The sequence below is a fragment of the Myodes glareolus genome, chromosome X, assembly GCF_982192425.1.
Source record: "Myodes glareolus chromosome X, mMyoGla1.1, whole genome shotgun sequence".
Classification (NCBI taxonomy): domain Eukaryota; kingdom Metazoa; phylum Chordata; class Mammalia; order Rodentia; family Cricetidae; genus Myodes; species Myodes glareolus.
Window position 1 is genome coordinate 30,267,658 of NC_142053.1, and position 18,485 is coordinate 30,286,142.

Below are 18,485 nucleotides of genomic sequence, written 5' to 3' on the forward strand. Positions count from 1 at the left end.
CTGATGTTTAGAAATCTAGATGTGAAAATAATTTACAATGGTATGGTGCAAAGAAGATACTACCATCTCCACCAAAATTATGTCCTTAAAGCATTTAAAAGGGTTTGATCTTGATAGTTTAACTGTTTGTGGAGCTGGAGCAACAACAAAGTGGAAGCTACTGCATATGAATTTGAAATCAGTAGTTGTACATTCAGTTCATTCTTCTCAGATGAATATACTCCAGGGTTTATTGTGGCAGTTGGTGAGCTGTTAGTTAAGAGCAGAAGATGTCACCCATTTCCTTCAAATCCAGAAAAAATATGAAATAAAACGTGATTTCTTAAGTGTAATCCCCCCCCCCCTTTTTAGTGCCGGAGATGAAACTCTGCCCTCGCATCTTGTTTGTTCTACCACTGAGCCTCAGAATCCTTATTAAACTACCTAACCAATTCCTTTTCCATTATACCTTTATGCTTAGTTCTGTTAATGCATTCTTGTAAAACAACCTGTTGTTAGCACTCTGAGCATCCTCACCCATGAGAGGGCCATTGTGACATGGCTGGAGCTTCAGAGCGCCACCAGTGCTTCTCATCCTTTCTGACAGTACTATTCCTCTCCAAAAGTTTGCCTACCCTGAGACTGACGAATGACGGAGCTTCAGAAGAGGCGTAAGGATGCTGTGCAGCTGCTCTGTGGTTGCTTGCTGAACTGGAGAGCTCTGTATGCAGAGAGCCTGGAGAAAACAAAAACCCTGGATGCGGTTGAGCCTTTGTTGGGGCCGGAGTGCTGTGACAGTCACATTCTTCTGGCTTTGACTCCTTTATGTTTGGAGCACTCCCAGATGCACGGCTAGAGGATGTCATGCCCTTACCCCACCTGGCACCTGCTGTCTGTCATCTCTTTGGCATTTGAAGCACTCTTGGGGTTTTATCAAGAATTCAAAAAAGGCATTTGTGTGTGTGTGTGTGTGTGTGTGTGTGTGTGTGTGTGTGTGTGTGTGTATGTGTGAGAGACAGAGAGAGAGAACGAGAGAGAGAGAGAGAGAGAGAGAGAGAGAGCGCGATCAGAACTAATTTCTTTTTGTGTATTTTTTCTTACTGTTTGTAAAAACAGTAAGATTATAAATCATAAGTATCAAACATGAACAGGTTATAGGTACTTTTTTCTGAGCTCTCCAGCAACAGCCACAGTTAACATCTATATATAATTTTTATTTTAGATAGTCTGCTTGCCAGTATTCATGGCAGCTGTGTTTCAATTGAGAAGTGTATTCCCGAGGGCTCCATATAGTTAGAAATTTGCAGTTTTAGACCACCAGTCTTGACAAAGGAAGGCTGGAATTCCTGTTTATCAGCTAAAGTGGCGCCACCATGTGGCAATAGCGTAAACTTCATTTATAATTGGCCTTCCAGCTTTCAAGCTAAGTGGGGCTATTTTAATTTGGGGAGACTTGCAGTATTCAACTGCTATGCATATGCTAGGTTGAAAATAGTATAACATTTCATACTATTAGAATTCAAATGTATTTAAAATGTTATTATATTGTGTTAATTTAAAAAATGGGGTCATGTCAAATAAAATCCAGCCCCAAATTTCTTTTATAAAATTCAGACACCATATTTTGGGCATGCTTTCACACAGCAAATGCACTTTTTCCTCTCTCTTTTCAAAAGCTGTGGGTCTTTGCAGTACAGTGGTACATTGTAAGTCATTTAACTAGTCTGCTACATTGATGGCTACCTCTTCCCAAGGACGTGACCTCCCTTGCTGCTGTCCCCTCTTGCTATCAGGTTTCCCCCCGTATCAGGACAGTGAACAAGGCTGTGTTGTTCTCAGTGTGAGAGTACTATAGCCAGAGCAAGACAAGCTCCTGCCACTTGGGGACCATCCAAGCTGAAATCACGTGCCTTTTTCTGCTTCCAGCAGACTTGGTTCTGTTGCTGAACAGGCCTTATCTGTGCCTACACGTGGGCTTCTCCGGAAGCAGGTGCTGCGACAGCATTTTCTATCTAAGCCATTCATTAGGAACCTAACAGGAGAGAACCAGAAGGCGTGGAAGTGGGATCAAGCAGTGAAAGCAGCTTGACCGGCGTAGTTAAAAGTCCGTGGAGCAAGGACTGGTCATCAGAACTGCCTTGGGTAAGTCGGAAATGGCTCTGCCTTCATACCTTTTCTTTGTTCGGCCATTGGATTCTGGCCACCCCAAGAGGGCCATGAGATCCATTGACACAGGTCTTTGCAACTGGGGCAGACCCTAAATGAACTGCAACTCCAAGCTGGGCAGTAGTTGTTCTTTGAGGTGCTTCCTGTCTGAGCAGCACACCTCTGGGATGACCGCTGCTCTCTTCCTCCTCCATGTGCATAGCAGGGAACTCAGGCAGCTTCGAGGATTTCACACATGAAGTCTAGCTCAGGTCTGGAGTTTCCCATGAGAACAACGTTGCTACCATGTCATGTAAGGGTGAGTGGTGAGCAGTTCCCTGCTGGGACAGATACGAGGCTGAGGCCTAGCCCTAGCACCGAGGTACATAGTAGCACTCAAGGGGTTCTACTTGGTCACTTCTTCATGAGGTTGCTAATAAACTAGCTTCTGTCCCTCTCCGTCCTAGTTTTGTTTCCTTTGCCCTTTACCTTACCTTAGGCCGTTATTTGAAAACAAGATTCAAGGAAACCACATTCTCAGGTTGCGGCCCGGTGTTACTATCAGTTTCTTGGGAGAATCAAGGTAAGTCCCACTTCTCTAAGCCACACCTCCTGGATAAGAATATCTGGAGACAGGGCTTGTTTTTCCAGTGCTGTGAGTGCGGACATTTAACAGGGGTTTGCTTCATTGCCTAGTTGTACAGCTGTGTGTATCATCCCAAAAGCATAGACAAGAATTTGATTTGCTTGAGTCAGATAGGTGTTTGTGTGTGTGTGTGGAAACATGTGTTTCATTTAGCCCGTGTGGAGGCCAGAGATCAACCTTCATCTTGTTTGAGACAGAGTGTTTTGGTTATTTTCCTCCAGCATCAGATTCTTGTCTCCACCCACTATCTCCTACTTGGAGGCCTAGGATTACAGACACTTTTTTTAAATGGTGAAGTATTTTATATAATTCTTTTTAATATCAAATATGTGGGTCTTGATATTATTATTATTATTATTATTATTATTATTATTATTATTATTATTTCTCAATACATCCAGACCACAGTTTCCCCTTTACTCCTTCCAGTCCCTGACCCCCTCCCTCTCCAGATCCATTCCTTTTCTGTTTCCCTTCAGAAAAGAGCAGACCTCCCAGGGATGTCAACTGAACATGTCCTAACAATATGCACTAAGACTGGACACAAACCCTCATATCAAGGCTGGACAAGGAGACCCAGTATGAGGGAAAGAGCCCTAAAAGTAGGGGAAAGAGTTGGAGATACCCCACTCCCACTGTTAGCAGTCCTACAAAAACACCAAACTAACCACCATAACATAACATGTATACAGAGGACCTAGAACAGATGTTGTTCGATGAGCCCTGCTCATGTCTGTGGGCCGTGTTCTTCTGGTGTCCTCAACCCATTTGGCTCCTGCAGTTCTTGCCTGCCTGCCTTCCTTCCTTCCTTCCTTCCTTCCTTCCTTCCTCCCTCCCTCCCTCCCTCCCTCCCTCCTTCCTTCCTTCCTTCCTTCCTTCCTCTCATTCTCTTTTCCATCCAGACCATAGTTTTCTCCTCCCTCCTCTCCTCCCAGACTCTCCCTCCTCTCCTCTCAGCACCCCCATCCACTCTTCCTCTTCTGATTCTCTCTAGAAAAGGTAGGGTATCCCGTGGATATCAACCAGCCATGGCATATCAAGTTGCAGTGAGACTAGGCACCTCCTCTCCTGTTAAGGATGGTCAAGGCAACCAGGTAGGAGGAAAGGGTCCCAAAAGCAGACAACAGAGTCAGAGCCCCACAAGAAGACCAAGCTACGCAACTGTCACATATGTGCAGATCTCCTATAATTTCCCTCCTCCTTCTTCAGTGGGGTTCCCCAAGGGGATGGACACAATGGAGATCTCCAGTTCAAGCTCTCTCCATTAGCTGCCAGTAGAAGGAAGACTCAATAGCCATTTTAAAATGTAGGCAGGTCCTTACTTTTCCTTTTCCTTGCTGAGCCATCTTGCTGGCCTCTAGTGGAAACATTTTAAGCTCAGATTTGTATCTTTCTGTTTTTCCCTGTCTCTCTCTGTCTTCCCCTGCCACACCACGTGTGTACATATTGAAGAAGAGAATCAGCTATAGACAGTAACTTTTGCTATTTTGCTATGTCTTGATCTATTCAAAGCTCACACTATCTTGTCTATGCAGTTTGAAATTTCAAAATAAAAGTCATAAATACAAGTAAATCAAATCAACTGCAACAACATTGTCCTCAAAATATACATTTTGGAGGCTGAATATGGTGGTACATACCTTTCATCCTAGCATTTGAAAGGCAGAGACAGGCATATCTCTTGTCTACACAGTGAGTTTCAGGACAGCCAGAGTTATATGGAGAGACTGTCTCAAACAACAACAACAACAACAATAGCAACAATAAAAAAGAAAGATAAAGTGTCATTTCCAGAAAATATGAAAATAACAAAGACATATATTTATTGCAAGTAGAAGAATTCATGTAATTATTACTTTTTTCCCATTGGCCATTAATTTTTTAAAATTCTCTTCTGAAATAAGGGAGAAGAAATATAATCAACATAGTTTTATAAGTCAAGACACTAAAGGAGTTGGAGAGATGACTCAGCTGGTAAAAATCATTGCTGCTCTTGCTGATGACCTGAATTCAGTTCCCATAACCCACATGGCAGCTCAAATCCTCTGTAGCTATAGTTCCAGGTATTTTGACGCCCTCTTCTGGCCTTCTATGGGCACTGCATGCACATAGTGCATATGTAATCATGTGGGCAAAACACACATATAAAATAAAAATAAATAGATTACTTTGGATAAGACTGATAATAAATAAAACCCTCTTTATTTGGGTCTCCAGGATTCTAATTTAAAACTTAGTTTTGACAGTTGCATTTTCACAGATACAAGTATACATAATCAACCAGTAACTATCTAGGAAATTGCTTCTTTTGTTATTTCAGTGTAAAGAGTCCTTGTCACACAACATTTTAAAAGAATAAATGATGAAATTGCAACAATTTGATTAAATATTATCTTAGACATGAATTGCCTAATGTTTAACTTCTGAATGATCATTATTGTCAGCCACTCATGCTCTTGATGATTTCATTCCTCTGAACCCCAAAATGCTAAATAAAATTTAGGATAATCTGTGTTCTCAGGCTTCTAGGTGCTGTTTGAAAGGACACAATGAAGGTTATCTTCATCTTAAATGGTATTTTATAGAGCTATCATCAGTCAAGTCCTTCTAGAATAAGAGAGGCTATTCTTGTGCAAATGACAGTAAAAATTCAATGTCTCATCAACACAAACCTGTCAAATTTAAGGTCATGCCTAATCTATCTTATCTACTTGAATATTTTTGCCACAAGTGAGATGGGGTTTGGAGGGAGTATTTATTTCTTTTTTGTTTTGAGATTTCTGTTTGTTTATTTGTTTGTTTTTGTTTTTGTTTTGTTTTGAGACAGGTCTCACTAAGTAGTCCTGGCTCTCCTGGACTACTGGATCTCACTGTTTAGATCAGGTTAATCTCAAACTCACAGAGATCTGTCTGTTTCTGCCTCCTAAATGCTGGAATTAAAAATATGTGCCACCATGCCCGGTCTGAGATGTTATTTTTATCAGGGAAAAAGAAGAACTTTGCTACAGCCTACAATACAAAAATGTTCCTACTATGTTTTCTGAAAATGACTTACCCATCATCCACTTGAACCTTTGGCTGTTAGCTATTGTTTATTCAGAATCTTTGTATGCTAACTTTTATCCAGCCAGCATCCATATTTATTTGACCTAAACAGCAATGGAGTTCACTACACAGCTATCTTAGAGGAAGACTTATTAATAAAATAAACAGTATAAGTTATTTATATACATATATATACATGTATATGGATTTATGAGTAATGAATATGGCAATTTCCAATTTAGAAGTCATTCTTCACATACATCTAATTTTATCTTTACAGCCACTCTATGAAATCAACATTATTGCCCTTATTATATAGACAAGGGAACTGGAGCTCACAAAGCTCAGGTGACTTTCTCAAGGTTAAACAGATTGAGTTGCAAATGAGGATAATTTATTCTATTTTATTGTTGGAACAGCAGAAGGATTTAGTATCTACTGGCCAATGGTATGGAAAAGGTGTTATGTTAACTGCTTTACACGTGTTATCACATTTAATTCACATTATCTTTCTCACTTTCTGGATGAAATTATTCTGCCTCACATAGCTAAAGCAACTTATGGAAGACCACACAGATTATTAATAATGCTGGAGTCAATTTAAGCTAAGAAAACAAACTATATTTTAGAAAATCAAGTTATACAAACAAGTACTTATCAAGAAGATTCTATATCCTGCTATAGGGATGCTTTCACATCCATGTTTATTACTGCTCTTTTCATCAGAGCAATGAAAAGGACTGAGTGTATATGTCAATCAGCAGATAAATGGATAATAAATATGTGATTTTATTTACACGCACACACACACACACACACACACACTGGAATTTTTCTGCTATAAAGAAAAGTAAGTTTTAAACTTTGCAAGAAAATGGATATAGCTGAAAAATATTATGCTAAGTAAGGTACCTCAGTTTCAGAAAGACAAGGACCACATAGTTTCTCATATGTGGGTCCTAGTTTATAATTTTTCCTTGCATAATATATCCTGATTATGATTTCCTCTCCCTCTGCTCCTCCAAGCTGCTCTTCACCTCTCCTCCCACCTGGATCCGCCACCGTTCTGTCTTTTATTAGAAAACAAGCAGGCTTCTAAGGGAGAGTAATAAAGTAAAATGTAAGATAAAACAAACACTAAGACATGGGATTTGTGCAAACTGAACAGACAACAAACAAACAAGATGGAGAAGAGCCCCGCAAAAGGCACAAGAATCAGGGACCGACTCTTTTGTACACTTAGGAGTTCCATAAAAACATTAACTAGAAGTAGTAATTGACACACAGAGACCCTGTGCAAACCTGTGCAGACCCTGTACACATTGCCCCAGTCTCTGGGAGTTTGTATGAACTTTGCAAATCCTGATTTAAAAGGCCCTGTTTTCTTGGTGTTACATTGGCATTTATAGTATAAGAGGCCACGCCCATGTGGGCTGGTAACTTAAAGGCTACTGGCTGAAGGAGTTCCCACATCACTCTCTAACTCCTACAATCTTTCTGTCTCATCTCAATGGTTCCCAGAGCCGGCTTAGGGCTGAGTGTTCGCTCCAAGGTCTTTCACTCTCTGCCTAATGTTTGGTTGTGGATCTCTAGACTTGTTCCTATCCGCTGCAGGAGGAAACTTCTCTGGTGATGACTGAGCAAGACACTGACCTATGAGTACAGCAAAATGTCATGAGGAGTCATTTTATGGCTATTTTTGTAGCAGTAGTATTGGGTTTTGCCCTAGGTCCCTGGACTATCTACTTTCATGTTTTTGGTCTTCCCTGCAGCGTCAGTATGGGTTACACCTTGCTGTGTGGCCCATAAGTTATTGGTTGGTTACATCCATAAGCTTTGTGCCATCTTACACTAGCATATCTTGCACGCAGGACCCCATTGTAGATAAAAGGGTTTGTGTTAACTTTGGGCAACTTTCAATTTTAATTTAATTCTAATTTAATTTAATTTTTTGAGGCAGAGTTTCTCTGTGTAGTCCAGGCTGTCCTGGAAATCACTCTGCAGACCAGGCTGCCTCAAACTCAGAGATCAGCCTGCCTCTGACTCCCAAGCACTGGTATTCAAAGCTTGTGCCACCATTGCCTGGCTAATCTTGGCAACTATTTTGTTCTAGACAGGGCCACACAGTATCTCCCTGGATATTCTGGAACGAGCTCTGTAAACCATGGAACTAGCTCTATATACCAATTTAGGCAACTTGTAAAAGTAAGGATTTTCCTTTTTTCGTATTATCTACAGTATTGATTATTTATTTTGACAAAGTATCTATAAAATATACTTTATGGAATTTCTTGTCAGCACCATTTGGCTTATTATATGTCTACTTAGTGAAGGGCCTTGTTAAAAACTTTTTGTAAAATGATAATGGGCAGTAACCATTCCCACCTAATTTGGTCCTTCCTCAGCCTTCTCCTCCCCGGATGTGATAATGGGGTTAGTGTTCTCTACTGAGCACAGCAGAGGATTGTACTTCCTACCATCTCATTATCCTAGATAAGACTCCCTCATTCTACTTGTCAATGTATTTTGAGTTGAAATGGTGAATGCTACCTCTAGGCCTGATGCGTCAAACATCACCCATAAATTTCGATGCAGGCATCTTTCACGCGTGTGCTGGGTGAAGAGATTTATATGGTGCTGTGGGGGTGGGGGAGGCGGAACTCAGAAGCCCGAAAAGACAGCAAAGTCACATTGTAGAACGATCCTGGGCACCTGCATGTTGGCCTGGAGCACAGCACTGTTCCCCATTGTACTCTAAAGTTCACGCTAGACTGTGATGTGAATGAGAAATAAACTGGTAAACCATTTATTATTAAGCCACTAAAATCTCTTTTAAAGCAGCTAATTTCCCTTTATTAATAAGTGTCATATTTGTTTCTCTTTAGTGAGCTAGGGATGAACACTTGACCTTTCAAGGACAATAGTTTCCTCGCTGGCCAGTGACTCCAGGTTCACATCAAAATCTGTAAGTTACAGTCTTCAACGCAAGCCCCTGGGAGACTGATGCGTGGCCGGCACTTGTTTATTAGATATACCTAGACAGATCTGTACTCTAGTCTAGTCTAGGTTCAATCTGGACACAGCACCACTACACTTAGATTTACAAGTGCCTTATCCATCATTGAAATTGTTAGTTACCAAACATTTTTGGTTTCACCCTTTTAATGTACTAGAAATCAATCTCCCCTACTCTCAGACATTTCTATCTCCCCTCTTTTCCTCCCCTCCTTCATTCCCTCTTTCTCTCTCATCCAAACCCTTGTCTTGCAGGATCCAAGATGATCTGACTCTTCTTTCGAACTGTACCACATCTTCCTGATACACACCTTCTTCTCAGCTGTTGTGTGGGAGGAACTTCGTAGTTTTGTGATGGATGCAGTTTTAGAGATAAAGAAATGCCAAATTAGCATATTTGTTATTTCAATATAAAATCACTTCAGGAAGAATAACCTCAGAAAGGACCATTTAATATGTGTTTTCCTACATACATTAAACAATAATAATTTTTTTTGTGAGGGATTGTCTTGGTCACCAGACACTGGTCATTAAAGCTGCAGTGAATTTGAATAAACAAATTCCTTGAAGTAACCTTTATCTTTCTCTAATGTCCATCACTCCACCATATTTCTTTACTGGCATCCTTAGAATTTACTGCTTGAGTCTGTATATCAAGCTGACATGTTGTTAACTCATAAATTTATTGTTTTTTATCTAAGAAGTGCAAACACATCATATTGGGATGTTTCTTTGGATTTATCTCTCTGTTAATCTCTATATCGCATGTGTAATTACTAATAATTCAAAACTTTTGTATTATTAGTAAAGTTTTGTATTAGTTGAATTCCTAGGTCACCCAAAGAGCCTACAAAGAACTTAAAGGGAAATTCGGAAACCTCTCTACTATACAATATACCTTGGGAATTTTTCCCATATACTGTCTTTATTGGAGGACATTCGTTGACCAAGCCACAATGCAGGTGAATTAAATCCTAGTCTCTTGGCAGAGTGTAGAACCATTGACATTTTATTTCTTTACTTACTTATTTTTAGATTTATTTTTAATTACATGTATATGTGTATCTCTCTGTGTGTGAACATGTGAGTGCAGATGCCCACAGAATCCAGGAGAAGGTGCTGTTTCCTTTGGAGCTGGAATTACAGGTGGTTGTGAGTCATGCAGTGTGGATACTGAGGAGCAGCTTGGGTCCTCTGCAAGAACAGTATGTTCTCTTCCCTCCTGAGCCCTAGCTCCAACCCAGCAATGGGTAGCTTTCAAATCTCTCTAGGTGATTTGATTGTGCACCTGAGTTTGAGAACTAGCACTTTCAACTGCAAGCGAAGGATCACTACTGAACTGAGCTGAGAAATATTCCTTAAACCCCAGGTTGATCAAATTGTTCTCTTCTTTGTTTCCAGAACATCATCTGTGGCTATCAACCACAATGACCACAATTCTGTATAGAAATTGTTGATTTATTCATATATCCTTGTTATAATATTCTGAACTCCTTGAGATTCCAGGAACATTTTTTAAAATTGTTTTCATTGAGCTATATATTTTCCTCTGCTCCCCTCCCTTCCTTTTCCCTCCACTTCTTCCCTCAAAGATCTTGTTTTTTTCTATTTCCCATTGTAACATGAGGGCCGGCTTGTTGGGGTATCTGTTCCCACCTGGTACCCCACAACCGGCAAGTCACAAAGAAAATCAACCACACAGAGATCTCTATAAGTTATAAAGCTGATTGGCCCATTAGGTCAGGCTACTTATTAGCTCTTATAACTTATGTTACCCCATTATCCTTATCTATGTTAGCACATGGCTCAGTACCTTTTCCAGTGGGGCAGCTTACATCTTTCTTCTCCGGTGGTCTGGGCAGAACTGCAGAGGGAGCTTCCTGCTTGCCAGAATACTCCCAGTCTCTTTGCTTTACCCCTTCTTCCTGTCTGGCTTTCCCGTCTATACTGCCTGCCTGACCAATCAGCGTTTTATTAAAATATGATTGACAGAATACAGATAATTCTCCCGCACCATTTCCCTCTTTTTCTTTTTTTAAACAAAGGAAAATACCCATAGTCCATTTGTTGGGAATGTGGGCATAGTATTTCAGGCTACTTCCTGCTGGTTGAGGGCACTGATAATCTTATGGGGACCCAAAGAAAATTTAGAGTTATAATCAAGTCCTAACTGGAGTATCCTGTGAGTCTTGAATTTGTTCTGGATGTAGAATTCAGACATCCAGGCCATCTGTTCCTACCAGAAATTTCTCAGGAGGTCTCCCTTGATCAAAGATGATTTTTCTTAACTCTGAATAAATCCAGAGCCTCTCATTTTCTGTGGAAACAAAAGCAAAATCTCTTCTCCAAAGTAACATACATTTTGACTTCAATTTTGAAGTCAAGGTATTTTCAAAATACCTATCTTGGATTAATTCTGCAACATTTATAAGCAAATGTCTTTTGGCCACTGTTGCTCCTTCCTCAGCATTCTAACAATTAAAAGAGAGCATAATAATATATAGTATCAAGATTCTCTGTATATTTTCCATCTTTATGTGGCTTTATTTCAACCTCTATTTCTTTTAATTTTACTTTTAACTTTTGGCTTTTTGAGACAGGTTCTCTGTATATATCTTTGTCCTGGAATAACTCTGTAGACCAGGCTGTCCTTGAACTCACAGATTTCTCTGTCTCTGCCTCCCCAGTGCTGGGCTCAAAGGTGTATGCTACCACACCTTGAACTCACAGAGATCTGTCTGTCTCTGTCTCCTAGGCATTGGGATTAAAGGCATGTGCTACCACACCTTGAAGTCACAGAGGTCAATCTCTACCTCTGTCCCCTGAAGTCACAGAGGTCAATATGCCTCTGTCTCCCAGGCATTGGGATTAAAGGTGTGTACCACCACACCCTATATCTCCCTTTCTTTCTTTTTTATTTTTAATGACTTTAACCTTTTAGCCTGCATATATTTTTAACACACTGTAAACCATTTAGAGGTTTTCTTCCTCTGTGAATCTCTCTTTACTGTATATCTCTCTTTTTCTGACCACATGAGTCTTTAAGGAGAGGACTAAAACTGTGGCTTTTATGACTGGAATTAGCCCATTCCTTAGCTTTCCAGCCTCATGGCAGAAGTACCAGCCAGGGCTGTGTTCACTGCCACAACTCTATGGCGTTTCAAGGTCCTTGCCAGCAAGCAAGCTGCAGCATTCTGCTCACAGACCACACTCAGTAGGACTGCCTGCCTGAAAGAGTCAGAGTTTGCCCTGGCAGGACTGCCCAGAAAGCTGGCATTTTAAAACGGCACAGCTTTTTTCCTGCTATGGCTGAAAGCCGAAAAGCATGCGTTCAGCTTTTCACCAACACCGTTTAAGTGTTTTGTGGTAGGACCTTTTAAAAGAGCTTCAAGGTTTTGCAGCTAAAGCTGAGTCAGGAAGTCTCTCTTAGATGAGAGCGCTTGCTTGCCTCTAGCAAGCAGAGCAGACCCGAGAAATTGCTGCTACCAAGAAAACATGATTTACTCTATTCTTTCCTAAGCTTTCTCAGGCTTTCTGTGGATGCAGTTATCCATGTGGGCACCATATGTAACATGAGGGCTGGCTTGTTGGGGTTTCTGTCCTACCCGGTACCCCACAGCTGGCAACTCCCAATGAAAATCACACACAGGACTCCATAAGATTATAAAGCTGATTGGCCCATTAGGTCAGGCTACTTATTAGTTCTTATGACACATATTACCCCATTATCCTTATCTACGTTAGGCATATGGCTTGGTACCTTTTTCAGCTGGGCAAGTTACATGCTGCCTCTTCGGTAGTCTGCGCAGGAGTGGCAGAGGAAGCTTCCTGCTTGCTAGAATACTCCCAGTCTCTTTGCTCCACCCCTTCTTCCTGTCTGGTTTTCCTGCCTATACTGCCTGCCTGACCAATCAGCGTTTTATTAAAATATGATTGACAGAATACAGATAATTCTCCCGCACCATCCCATGTAGATTAGATCTACGTATGTCTCTCTTAGGGTCCTCTTGTCTAGGTTCTCTGGGATTGTGAACTGTTGGCCGGTTTTTCTTTGCTTAAGTCTAAAAACCACTTATGAATGAGTATATGTGATAATTGTCTTTCTGGGTCTGGATTACCTCACTCATTAATATGTTTTCTAGATCCATCCATTTTCCCACAAATCTCAAGATGTCATTATTTTTTTTTTCTGCTGTGTAGCACTCCATTGTGTAAATGTACCACATTTTCCTTATCCATTCTTTGATTGAGGGACATTTAGGTTGTTTTCAGGTTCTAGCTATGACAAACAATGCTGCTATGAACATAGTTGAGCACATGCTCTTGTGGCACAATTGAGCATCCTTTGGGTATATACCCAAAAGTGGTATTGCTGGGTCTTGAGGAAGGTTGTTTCCTAATTTCTGAGAAATTGGTATACTGATATCCAAAGTGGCTTTTCCAGTTTGCACTCCCACCAGCAATGCAGAAGTGTTCCCTTTACCCCACATCCTCTCCAGCATAAGTTGTCATCAGTGTTTTTGTTCTTGGCCATTCTTACAGGTGTAAGATTGAGATTCCTAGAACATTTTTTTCAGTGACTTTGTCCCAAGTACACAGCACAATATCTTGTACAAAATGAATACAATAAGTGAACACATAAATTTATAAAATTTTGGCAGACATTGTGCTAACATATTTTCATGTCACTTCAATCCACAGAGCAATCCTGGGCCATATGGGTTATTATCCTTGTACTACAAATGAGCAGAATCGAAGACAAGAGAGATGAAGTGCCTGGTAACAGAGCCCATAGCAAAGTACAGGATTTAATCACAGATTTTCCAACTCCTAATTTAGCAAGTTTATATCTATGATTGGCAAACAGTTGAGAACTTCTGAATAACCAAATTCCCACAAACCTACTAGCCTCATAAAACACTTCTCAGTTCATGGTTCTTAGAACTATGCAGAGTTTTATGTTGCTAAGTTTGTGGTAATTTGGCTATCCAGCAATATAGAGCTAATATAAGTGGCATATATGTACCAAGGATTATTTTTACCAACCAAGATTCAAGACCCTAGTATTCACACACCTTCCTTCAGCTGACCAATTCAACACAAATCTAAGTGCTTCTCTAAAGGGAGTGTGCGGGTGCAATTAAAATTCTCAATTGGGCTGGAGACTGTCATAGAATTTTGCCTACTGCATTGCCTTATGCTTTGTAGAACTTTATCTTCACATATTTGAGTTAATTTTTATCTTTTTCAATAATAATGTTAACTAGACAAGAAGGTATTATAACCATTTTTAATATATGTGAGAAAGTTGGAGCAATGAAAAGCAGCCATTTTGTACAGATGAAGAATTAAAACCCTTTGTCATTCAGTACTGTGACTTATAGTACCACATACCTTGTTGCTTTAAAGAATTTATAATCTATTCTGGATATAATAGAAATGAAGTATGCTCTCAATCTTATATAAATGGATTTGTTCTAATGTAAGAAAAGTTAATGCTGAATATATTATAATCCATTCATATAAATGTTCACGTGAAGGAAGAACTAATCATGCTATAAAAATGGTTTGCAGTAGACCCCTTTAAATCATACCCATTACCATTCTCATTAGGTCAGTAACTAATGATAACTTTTTTCTGTGCTTTTGTGCCCACTACCAAAATTATTTATGCTAGTAAGTAATTTAGTTCAAGTCATCTGAATTAGAGTTTAAATTGCCTTTCATCCAGTTTTGGTACTCACTTTGGTATTTCTTGATTTTTCACGAGCATTTTTAGGTGAGAAGTGAAGTGTGTGCTTATAGGATGGGTGTGTATATATGTGTGCATGTATATGTGGATATTTATAGATAAAGGCAGCTGACTCAGAACTCAAATATGAGCCCGCATCTGCGTTTTTTGTGGTTGTGCTGGCATACTGACAGTGGCATATTGACATATCAAAGTCATATTGACCGAGTGAACCAGGTAGAGATGGCATGTGTCTATACTTGTATGTGTATGCTTAGGATATATATGTCCCTGTGTGTTTCAAACAGGTGAGGAAAAATGTTTCAAAGTGACAAACCAAGATGAAGATGGTACATAAGTATCTGGCTGTAATGGTCATAAATTCTCCAATGTTCTCCCATTGGGGAAGTTGGCTCCTTCATATGGAATTCACCTCCTGCCCTCCCTTTCCACCCCTGGCAGTGCAGTCACTTGAAGGATAGGTGGTAATAGCTTGAGAGAGAGGCGTTTCTGCTCTGCTGAGCTGTCATTGTCTCTTTCATTTCAGAGAGGATACATCTGTGCTTCCTCCCCATGAACACAGTTATGAGCTCCAAAGGGACAGATTTTAGGCTTCTGCATTCTCCTCCAAAAGAGCCCAGCACATACTGATAAACACTTCTCATAGCAATTTGATTATGGGTGTCAGAAAGACTTGGCACGTTTTAGAACTGAAAGTGTATTGGGGGGTATTGTCTTTTTTTTAAATTTTTTTACCTTGCATACAAAGAAATAGATCTCATTATGACATTTTTACAAATGCATATTATTGTACTTTGTTCTTATTAAGCCCATATTGCGCTCTCCTATTCCTCCAGCCCTTCTTGCTTTCCTAATTCTAGATAGTCTCCCCATTCTCTTTTCATAAAAAATATTCCATTACCAACCCCTTGTTTCTCTTCTTACCTTTAGATGTCTTCCTAGCTTTTCATTGGGCCATATCTACTTTAATGTCACATACATATTTAAATCTAAATTATGTATGTGAGAGAAAATATGCCATATTTATCTTTGAGTCCTACTTTATACAATATTTTGCAGCTCTACCCATTTTTCTGCAGTATCATAACTTTATTGTTTTTACAGCTGAACAAATCTCCATTGAACATATATGCTACATTGTGTTCACCTGTTCATCTACTGACAGACACCTACCTAGGTTGGTTCCGAATCCTGGCCATTGTGTGGTAAGAAATGTGGATTTGTGTGTATTTCTGTCAGAGATGTCTCGAGTGGTTCCAGTTTTGATTTTTTGAGGAACTCCCATACTGGTTTTTACAGTGTCTGCAATAGCTGACATTCTCACCAGCAGTGTATGTGGCTGGCGCCGGGGGTGGGGGTTGACAATTTGAAAATATCTACTGAAAAGGATATTAGAATACCAGAGAAGCTCTGAGCAGGGCACAGGATTTCAGAATTGCTTATCTGTTTGTAGTTGCTTGGGTTAAGATATCTGACTATTAAGGTAGAAATATCCACTCTGTGGGATATACAGAGAGTGAGAGGTGATTCCCAAGAGCTTACTTGAGTGCCAGGTAAACAACTTGGTCTCTATCTTATTGGCAAAAGATCAGTCAGTCCTAGCACCCTTATTTGTGAATTTGGCTTTTCTCTCACATGAGTCATGCTGCCAAAAAGCTACCATCAGAAATGTCTAAGAAAGTAAGCTCTTTCTGTGAAAGACTGCCTTTTCAATTTATGCATACATGTGTATGTCGTGTATGCCTCTCTGTGAGTATGTTCATGTGCGACTGCAGGTGCCTTCAGAATCTAGAAGAGGGCATCAGGTCCTCTGAAGCTCAAGTTATAGGTGATTGTGGGCTACATGTGGTGGGTGCTTGGAAACAATATGAGTTCTCTGCAGGAACATTGTGTGTTTTTAACTATTGAGCCATTTCCAATATTCAACCGGTTTTCTTGACTCTGTGCCCCTAGCTGGGGAACTATTTGAGGGAGAGAGAATGATTTTTTTTTAAAGTTGTGGCTCCTGGTACTTCATCTATTATCCATCAGAGAGCCCCACCCCTAGGATATATGAACAACACAATTGGAATTAGTGGGTTATAAAAAATAAAGAGGTTGTGAAGTTGGGAGTGGGTGAGGGTGTGGTGGATCTGAAAGGAGTGGGGGTGTGTGGCCAAAATGCATTGCATGCATGTAGGAAATTCTTTCAAAATCAATAGCATATTTAAGTCAATAATAATCATAATAAAAATTCAACTAGTTCACAATATGTGCTTCCTGTGGTCAGAAAAATCTCACTCTCACTCCCCCCCCCACATACACACACATTCCTTATTTAAAAGGTGAACAATTCCTGCATATATACAAATATAATTAAAGATAAATCAAATTTTATTTCTTCTGGTCTTGACTGAGTGAATTATATGAATTTAGCAATCCTGAAATTGAGCTCAGTCTGTTAGTTAAGAGTAGAGTGATTTCTTACAAGTCATTCTGCCTTTCTGGGTCTCAGTATTTTCAGGCATAAAACGGAGGGCAATGACACTAATGCTTAATTTATAGGGTTATATTGATGATTAAGTGAACAAATTTCCACTAAACACTATAGTGCCTGAAATATGGTATTCAATAAGTACTTGTTATTGTCATTCCTAGAATTAACTAGTTAGAGAAGTTGACATGGATTGCTATATTTAGGACCAACAAGGAACCTTTGTTTTATGAGTGATTTTCCTCTGCTATTTTCCTAATGAATGGTTTACACACTGAAAAATGTTTTTCTGTTTTGTTTTGCTCATATTTGCTCTCCATCACTCTCCCTTGTTTCCTCCTTTTTCTCCCACTAGTTTTCTTCTTTCCTCAAAACTCATCTTCTTTCTGCTTTCACACACATATGTCCACCTTAAAATGTAGGCGGAACTATATCATACATGCTGATGTTTCCAGTTAGACTCACAAATCCTGCCTTGGCAAACAACGTACCTCCAAGATCCAAAAAAGCCTACCAGCCAAACCACAGATGAGGGCAGCATGGGTATGATTTTTACATGCCCATGAACACCCTGATGTAGTACAGAACTCATTCTGTAGTGTCAAACAGTTAATCTGGATCGGAAGTTTTTCCATCTGGCAGTGTCTGCTTGGAAGGGCTTATGCTCACTTGGGCGTATGCTATATGGCATTGCTGGCTGAATGTACAGCTTTCTTATGTCTCATAAAATGTATCCCACTTAGTATATCATGGGCTTAATTTTTCTTGTGTGTGCATTGGATGCTTGGTGGTGATTATACAGGTGCCCACAAATTTTGTGTTTTGCTTGATTTAAGGGATATCTTTGTAATGTAATGAAAGGGGTTCCTATGCCACTCCCATTTATTCTTCCTGTTGCCCTCTATTCTAAAGAGCTCTTTTTTTTGAGACAGAGTTTCTTTGTGTACCAGTCCTAGCTGTCCTGGAACTAGCTCTGTAGACCAGGCTGACCTCGAACTCACAGAGATCTGCCTGCCTTTGCCTCCCAAATATTGGGATTAAAGGCATTCGCCACCACTGCCTGAAGAACTCTTAATATAGACCAACTTTAAGTCATGCTGAAAACCTAAGTTTTTGAATACTGACAAAGATGACTGAACAAACATGCTGTACAAATGAAATCCTAAGTAATATTTACCTAGAATTAGACTTAGCTCCCAAAGACTACCAGAAAATAACATGTTACCCACTTTCTCAAGAACAAAGGAGATTATTTTCCTATCACTTGTAAATAATTAGTGCTAGATTTTTAGACAACTGGGTCTAAAGAGACGGTGCAGTAGTTAAGATACTGCAGTAGCTGATCTTGCAGAGAACTCAGGCTCAGTTCCCAATACCCATATGGTGGCTCACACTCATCTGTAATTCCAGTTCTAGGGGATCTGATGGCC

The 18,485-nt window shown here is 39.9% G+C and overlaps 1 protein-coding gene across 11 annotated transcripts in view; it reads left to right on the top strand.

The window, feature by feature from the left end:
- The first annotated feature begins 1,852 nt into the window (after positions 1–1,852).
- Positions 1,853–18,485, top strand: part of LOC146889283 (uncharacterized) — a 174,738-nt gene continuing 158,105 nt past the window's right edge. For 2 of the 11 annotated variants that reach the window (XM_085684367.2, XM_085684368.2), the window contains exons 1-3: positions 1,853–2,121; positions 2,624–2,707; positions 8,701–8,780. The gene's annotated coding sequence lies outside the window, so the exon portion shown is untranslated. Of the gene's footprint in view, positions 2,122–2,623; positions 2,708–7,951; positions 8,021–8,700; positions 8,781–15,686; positions 15,788–18,485 lie in introns of those variants that run through there. The other 9 variants (XM_085684371.2, XM_085684372.2, XM_085684369.2 and 6 more) reach the window with 8 other exon arrangements.